The sequence below is a fragment of the Marmota monax genome, unplaced genomic scaffold, assembly GCF_021218885.2.
Source record: "Marmota monax isolate L192 unplaced genomic scaffold, Marmota_monax_Labrador192_F-V1.1 WCK01_AAM20220418_F8-fsc00038, whole genome shotgun sequence".
NCBI classification, from domain to species: Eukaryota; Metazoa; Chordata; class Mammalia; order Rodentia; family Sciuridae; genus Marmota; species Marmota monax.
The window spans coordinates 1,589,576-1,597,348 of NW_026692498.1; the positions used below are offsets into that span (position 1 = coordinate 1,589,576).

General features: G+C 64.0%; 1 long non-coding RNA gene across 1 annotated transcript; it reads right to left on the reverse strand.

Annotated features, from left to right (window-relative positions):
* Positions 1-2,746: 2,746 nt before the first annotated feature.
* On the reverse strand, positions 2,747-6,635 carry LOC124092848 (uncharacterized). The gene is made up of 3 exons (XR_006851707.2): positions 5,770-6,635; positions 5,443-5,667; positions 2,747-2,975 (listed from the first exon to the last, which is right to left on the reverse strand). It is a non-coding gene; the product is annotated as an uncharacterized LOC124092848 (long non-coding RNA).
* Positions 6,636-7,773: the final 1,138 nt, after the last annotated feature.

The window sequence follows — 7,773 nt, forward strand, 5'->3', positions numbered from 1 at the left end:
TGCCTGGTCTGGTCTGGTTCTTCCCCACCTGCTCTGGGCCGTAGCACCCGCTGGCAGGGCGCTCAGGGTGCAGCGGATTTGGGCTTGGGGAAAAGGGGGAGCCAGGAGAGCCCCATGTGGAATCTACCCCTGGCTGCTGGGCGTGGTTGGCGCCAGCCCCAGGATTCCCCAGGCCACTCTGGACACACCCACCATCACGGAGCCCTGGGGCCCGGCCACGTCTGAGTGGGAGTTCCCAAGGTGAGCTCACTGCTCCTTGGCACTGCCATCCAGAGACCCTGGTGGGATTCAGAGAAACCGACTCCGAGGGACGCAGGGCCAGGCAGGGCCATGGCAGGCAGGCCCCTCCCCAGGCTGCCCTCCCATTGAAGGCCAGAAGCCGGGAGCCACTTTGGGTCCCTGTCTGCTGTCCCTGTGTTTCCTCCAGCATCACTCTGGGGTGGTGTTCATGCCCGGCACCTCCCTGTATGCTGTGCCTGCCCCCTGACTGGGCAGTGGGGCCTGAGTCCTCACCATCTCTGCGCAGGGCTACACTGGAGGACGTAGGACCTTGGCTTAGGTGCTTGGCTACAAAGTTGAGCTGTGGGCCAGGCCCTCCCAGCCTCTCCCACAGAGGCACACAGGCCCTCCCACAGTGCTTCATGCCCACCAGGCAAGGGCTGGGTCCTTGATCTTGTGCTAGGACTGACAGCAGGACCCACCTGGCCACCCCTGGGCCCAGAGGGCACTTGCCCCTGTTTTCTGTTCAGCCCAGACCCTGGCTGCAGCAGAACAACGTCCCCAATAGTCCCTAACAAGAGTTGGTACAGCAAGGCTGGGTGTCAGTCTTCCTGTGCCATGGGCCCCAAAGTCCCCCTGCACAGATCTCTAGTGGGAGCCCAGGGAGGCCGCCAGCCAAGCGCCTGCCCTAGCCCTCCAGAGGTCCTGGGCTGGGTCAGCCTGATGCCCAAGACAGCTTCGCTGTGAATAGCTCCCTCAGGCCTGCCCAGCCCTGGGGCGCCCACTGTACGCCTGTCCAGGACCCCCGAGGCCTTCCCAGCTTGGGGATCCTGCAGCTGGAGCCCCAACCTCATCACCTGCCCCCAGCCCTGGGCCTTCTGCCTAGTGCCTCGGCCACCCCTCCAGCTCCTGTAGGGGAAAGACAGGCCTCTGGGGAAAGCTCTTGTTCAAGGCAGGAGACTGAGGGCTAGTGGGTGCAGCTGCAGGGACAGGCATTGGCACTGTGACCGGGGCAGGTCCAGAGCTCAGGCACCTCAGGTCCTGTGAGTGGGGCCCAGGCCAGCCTGGGTTTGGGTACCCTGCATGGTGAGGTGTCGGAGCAGTCCCCAGAGACAATCAGGGAGGGAGGCTGAGCCTGAGGAACCCAGGTGTTCTGGGCTCAGGTACAGCTGGCCTTGGCCTCGTCCCAGTGGTCATCACCCACAGGGCACAGGAGGGGCACAGTGGTGGCTACCAGGAGCAGACTGCAGCAGAGCTTGGCCACAGATGTCACAGAGCCATGGAGGCCGTCCCACCAGGGAAAGAGCAGAGGGGCCTCGGAGATTGGTGAAGAAGAAGGAGGCGGGACGCTGGGACCCCGCTCCCAACAGGCAGGACTCGCCCCTCTGGTTTAGGCAGACAGACTCTGAGGGAAATTTCTTTTCATTTTAAGGCAAAGGAAGACTTTCGGCAGCCATGATCGGGGTAGGCAGGGAAAGCAGGGAGCAGAACGGGGCAGACGCCCCCGAGCCCATGGAGTTGGGCTGGAGGGTGGATATATGGACGCCTGATAAACCTTCCCATGAATGAATAAGTGAAGCCACTGAGACCTGTGGGGCCAGACCAGACCAGCAGATGTCAAAATGGGCCCTGCTCTGAGCCCACACCCCCATGCCAGGTGCGCCCTGAGGCCCACGCGGTGATTCTGGGTGTCCCAACAGGAAGAGAATATGTCCCCAGAGAGCAGGGGCCAAACAGGGCAATTCCCGCGAAGCTCCTAGCCAGCACATGGCCTGTGGGGGTCCTTGCCAGGTTTGCATTCTAGAAAGATCTCAGACAGAGAGGAGGAGGACGGGAGGGGGAATGGCATCCAAACCTGCGCTGTCACCCCAGGAACCAGGTGGATGGAGACACTGGAGCAGTTGGGTCCCCAGAACCTGGTGGCTGTGGGAGACGTGGAGCCAGGTAGGTGCCATTCTCCAGGGTTCCAGAGGAGGCAGGAGCAGCATGGGCCTGTGGGCTCGGGGCCTGCGGGGGTGGCCGGGGGCGCAGACCAGGTGTCCTGGAGACAAGGGGCACGACCTGGCAGATGTGCTGGGCGAGGGCAGGAGGATGCAGGGAGGTGAGGGGAAGGGGCACACCTACTGGGGTGGGGTGCTGGAGCCTGGAGGTCAGGGGGGAGGGCAGGCCACAGATGTCACAGCTGACCTGTGCCTGGCCACATGCCGAGGGAAGTGGACAAGGCACATAAAACCATGCTTTCCACATCGTGACTCCCGGAGACCAAGGGAAAGAGGGCTTAGTGAGCAAGGCCATCAGGAGTGCGTGTGTGGACACATGTGGGTCTGCACACTCAGGTTTCTCCTGCTGGACACGCAGGGGCACAAGGGCGGGTCTCCAAGACCGTCCCCTGCCAAAGGCACAGGCTCCCTGGAGACACAGCTGTCGCAGGGGCTGGGTAGGAGATGCACAGAAGAGTCTGAGTTCTTTTGCACCAGGAAATCCGTAAATGGTCCCAACAAAATAAAATAAAGCAGAGGGTCACGGGTCACGGGTCACGGGACAGAGCCGGGGTGAGGTAAAGTGGCGCTTCAGTGTTCCCCTGCTGGTGTTGCTGAGTGCGGGGGTCTTCGCACTCAGACTGTAAATCTTCAAGGAGGTTAGGAGCGGTCAGGCACAGAGAGCGGCAGAGGCAGAGAGGACCACAGAGGGGACATGGGGCGGGTGTGGGTGCTGGCACACGGCTCCTTGGTACCATTCTCATTCCGGAAACTTTTCTGTAAACTTGAGATTATTACTAAGTCAAACTTCTCCAAATCTTAGGCTATAGAATTCTTAAGCAACAACAGAAAAAAATAAAGCAAAAGCCAACAGGAGTCAGTGGATGGGACTTCAGAGGCCAAGATGTGACAGGAAGGTGCCACCGACCAGGGAACTGGGGCCCAGGTGAGGGTATGCCACGCTGCTCTGGAGGACCCAGGCCTCTGCCCCACTCTGGGGAGCTCCCGTGTGTTCAGAGGAGGCCAAACTGCTCAGTGGACCTCTTGGTCATCCGGAGGGGTCGCCACCTCCCGGGACAGCAGGAGCAGAGGCCACACACTGGACAGAGCGAGGGCAACAGGGTCCTTTGGGGCACAGGTAGGATCAACGGCAGCAAGGTCTGCTGGTCAAGAGGGAGCCAGCAGTGGGTCCTTCCTTCAGGCTGAGCACCCCCCAGACGCCCACCTGCAGTGGCACCTCAGCCACTGGATGCCAGGACCCAGACCAGGCTCTCCCTCCTTCTCCAGCCCAGCCTCACTCCAGTGACCTGCCTCCTCTGTGTTGTCTGGTCCCCAGTCAACAGCTCCCCTGGGCCCTGGCCGGCGTGGGGAGCAGTGGCTCTCCTCCCAGGGTCTCACCCACCTCCTTGAAGCCCTCTTCATGCCTCCGCTTTCCGCCGTCCCTGGGGCTTTAGAGCGCCCGCTCCACACAGACGGCACAGCCTCAAGTGGAGAACCGAGGCCTGGCTCACAGGACAGACCTGGACCCCCAGGGCCCACTGCCCTCGCCTGCTTGGCCCCTCCTGGGGCCGCCCCGCCTGCCTCCACCGGGTCCCCTCCCACCCAGGCCCCCAGCTCTGCGGTCTCGCGGCATCTCCCAGATCTTCCCCACTCGCTCCTCAGCTGTTTGGTTCTGTCTCCCACTGGAGTTGGGGACCTGGAGCTATTCCCTGTGTCTCTGATGCCAGGGGAGGGGCTGGCACACACCCCAATACCCCGTAACTTCCCTTCCAGCAGACAAGTCCCCAGACCCCGGGTGGGGCCGGGGGTTCGCGTGTCCGTCATCCACAGTCTCCATGGAGAGTCCCCAGCTTGCAGGGCTGGGTGTGGCTGTGCCGGGCAGCCCCTTGGTGTCCTGGCTGCGACCAGCAAGGCCCTCGGCTCTGGACAACCATCTTCAGCCACACGGCCTCTCCTCTCCTCGTCCCTGTCACCCGCTTCCTGATCACTCCTGTCATCGCCAACGTCCCTTCTCTGACTCAAAGCCTTCCTGGCCCGGATGCTGCATCCTGCCCACCCTGGGAGACTGCACCCTGGGACCCCCACCTCCACCTCTCCCCTTCCAGGTCGTCCTCGGAGGCCCTCCTGCCCCCCACTCCCTCCCGGCTCTCCTGCCCAGGCCCCTTCGTGCCCAGTACGGGTGTCTGGCACTACCCCAGGCTGCTGGGGTCAGGGAGGAGCCAGAACAGGGCAGACAAGGGGCAGCCCAGGCCCCACTGCCTGGTCCTTCTCTCTGTTCCCACCAACCCAGCCCCAAGCAGAGGCCTCAGGGCAGAGCCAAGGAGCAGCGACCCCTCCACCGGGGCCTGTCCTGGGGACCTGTCCTGTGGCTACAGCTCAGGTGCTGCGTGCAGGGGCGCCAATCTCCCTGCCTGTCACTTGGCTGGGCCTCTCTCCCCACTGCACCAAGCTGTGGAGAAAGCAAGGCCAGACTCCCCTTCACCCCAGGGCCCTTGACGCATGCCACCGCCCAGGGCACCTTCTAGGATGAGCACCGTCCGATACCACTGTTTCCTCTTTGCTCCGCTACCGCCCCTTGGAGAGCCTCTCCCACTGTCCGCCAAGTGGTCCTCACCTGTCCCTAAATCCACTGGCCACCCTCTGCGCTCGTCCTACTGACCTTTCAGCCTGTCCACTGAGTCCTGCCTCTCTTGGCCCCCACCCCTCCTCGGGGTCTCCTCACTGGGCTGGGCGGTTCCTGCCTGTTTTCTGGGGGGCAGAGCAGCTGTCAGCAGGAAGTGCCCACCCCCAGCCCTGCTCGCCACGCTAGGTCCGTCCATCCCCACATGCCCCAGGGAAGTGATTCTACAGCATGGAGCCTTCCTGGAGGCCCCTCCACCCTGTGGTGGCCCGAGCATCCCTCCCTACATCTTAAGGCCACGGAGGCAGAGGCCACGAAGGCTGGCCACACACACGCAGACTCCCTGTCCCCCAGGGAGCACACCTTCGACAGGGAAGCTCCCCGGGGACTGTGCAGGCCTGGGGACCTCCCCCGCCTTCCCCAGGGTCTCTCCACACCCGCCAGCTGAACACAGAGGACCAGCCGACTCAGGTCCCTGGAGGGAGGGCGGAGCCTGGGGTCCTAGGGTGACTGTGGCGGAGCCCCCTCCCCAGGTCCTGGCCTGAGAACACTCGGCAGGGAGAAGCTGGCCTCTGAGGTGCGGGACTGCTTGTTACGGCAGCTCATCTTTCTTCCCTGACTGACCTGACTCTGTGTGAGCTCCCGGCAGTCACAACAGCAGACCCAGAGGGCTTCAGCAGCAGACAGCCACCACTGTCCCTGTCCTGGGGCTGGAGTCTGGGTCCAGGTGCCACGGCGTCTCCTCCCCATGTCCTCACGCAGTCCTCGGGGTCTGTCCTGATGGGCCACCTGGTGACGCGTCTCAGCCTGATCACCTCTTTAAGGACCTGGCTCATTCTCAGTCGTGTTCTAAGGCACGGGGTGAGGGCTTCGTCCTGGGCATGTTTGGGGGTGCAGGCCCGCCCTCCAGCCCCCCAGCCCAGCTCTTCCCAACTCTGCACGACATCCCACCTCAGAGGCCCTCTCCTGGGCCTGAGCCCTTCCGCGTCCCTTTGCTGCTCCGTCCTGTGGACACTTCCGTGAGCGGCCAGGTGGCTCTGGCTCTGTGCCCTGTGGCTTCCTGGCTCCCAGGTGTGGCGCTGCCACCTCACCCAGGCCCTCTCGCTCCCCCAGGACAAGCCACGCCACAGACACCCGATAGCCTGCCCGGTGAGGCCAGAGCCCCCTGGCCCAGGCCGGAGCCCTGGCACCCACTGGTGCCCTGCTGCTCAGGATGCAGTCACGGTTCTGCCACCCTCCCCTTGTGTGGTGTCCACTCCTGGATCCCGTCCCCAGGTCCTGGGCTCTCCTCCTGCATCACCCCATCCACTCTGACCCATCTTGCCACACCTGCCCCTCGGCGTGTGGCCCTGACGCACTGCCCCATGTCCCATGGAGAGGGCCCATGTCCACTCCTGCCAACAGAAGGCCAAGCCTGGGATTAATAAAGGACAGCAATGCCTTTCCCCCAGTTCTGGGAGCTGAAGTCCAGGGCCAAGGCTCTGGCAGATCTGGGGTTTGGTGAGGGCTCTCTGCTGCCAAGAGGGCAGCTTGTCTCTGCAGCCCCACGTGGCAGAGGGCAGAGGGCAGAGGGCAAGGGATGCATGGCCCTGGCCAGTTCCCCTCCGCCGCTGGGCTGCTGGAATCCTGGAGGAGCAGGGCCTCCACGTGCCCCTCAGAGGACCTATGGCTGCTTCCCTGCTCCCCCGTCTGACCCTGGGGACCCAAGCACTTAGGCCACAACACCTCGCACCTGCCACCCCTCTGCCCACCTCGAGTGCCCACCTGTCTCCCAGCCAGGACCTGGAAGTCTCTTTGCCGCATCCCTCTGCCCACTGGGTGGGGCGGTTCCTTGTCCTCAGCGCCTCTTGGAGCCCCCCCACGCCCCCACTTGGCCCCACACCCCTGCCCACTTCAGGACTGGTCTGCTGTCTGTCCCCTGCTCAGCCATGGGGACAGCTGCAGACGTTGGCTTCGACCAGCTCCTCTCCTTCAAAGCATGGTCCCGGGCCCTCAGGCTCCACCCAGCTCTCCCGGGCCCCAGGCCACCTTGTCCCACCTGGTAGCTTTCTGTGTCACTCCACCCAGACCATCTGCGCGTCCCTCTGCCCCACCACCTCATCTCCCACTGCACCGGCACCTGGGCTGCCCTCTGCCCCTCGCATGTCCCCTTGACCATGAGCTGCTTGCTGGACCCTGCACCAGGGCTGAGGAGTGGGTGGAAGTGGCAAGGTCCCGCCCCCCCACATGCTGCCTCGGGGTTTGGGGAGGGAACGATTCCGAGTGAAGCAAAGTCGTGTCTGAATCTTGGGGTGATGCTCAGCTCCCAGGGCCTGTCCCTGAGCCAGTTCCCGAGTCCGCCACCAGCACGGAGTGTGCCGCTCAGGAGCTCACGCGGGTGCCCGATGGGTGATGGTCCCACCTGACACACTCCCCCGTCCACCCGCTGGTCCAGGTGGAGTGGTGACAGGGCGGCGGCCAGGTCCTGGCTGGGAGGGAGGAGAGGAGCCTGGTCTGCAGGTGGCTCTGGCTCTGAGTGTGGACAGTGGGAGGCCTGCACCTGGACGCTGGAGAAGAGGGCGGGTCCCGGAGGCAGGTGGGATCCACAGCGAAGGGCCTGAATCTGCAATGGCTGGACCGAGAGCCCAGGGAGAGCAGGGCTTCGGCGGCAGGAGCCCGCCTGCTCCAGGATTCAAGGAGTGGCTGGGTGGGGTGACAGGAGACACTGAGCTCTGGCTGCCACTTCCTCTGAGAAGCAGGAGGTGGGCAGTGTGGTCTGCTGAGAGTGACGAGGGTCCAGGGGCCTGTGGCTGGGGTGGCTGCACATGGCCCCAAGCATCTTCATGGCAGACCAGTCCTGAAGTGGGCAGGGGTGAGGGGCCAGGTGTGGAGGACAGGGAGGGCAGTCCCAACCCCCCTGGACAAGCAGAGGGGCTTCCAAAGTTCCTGCAGCGCCACAGACGGGTGGGACCGGGT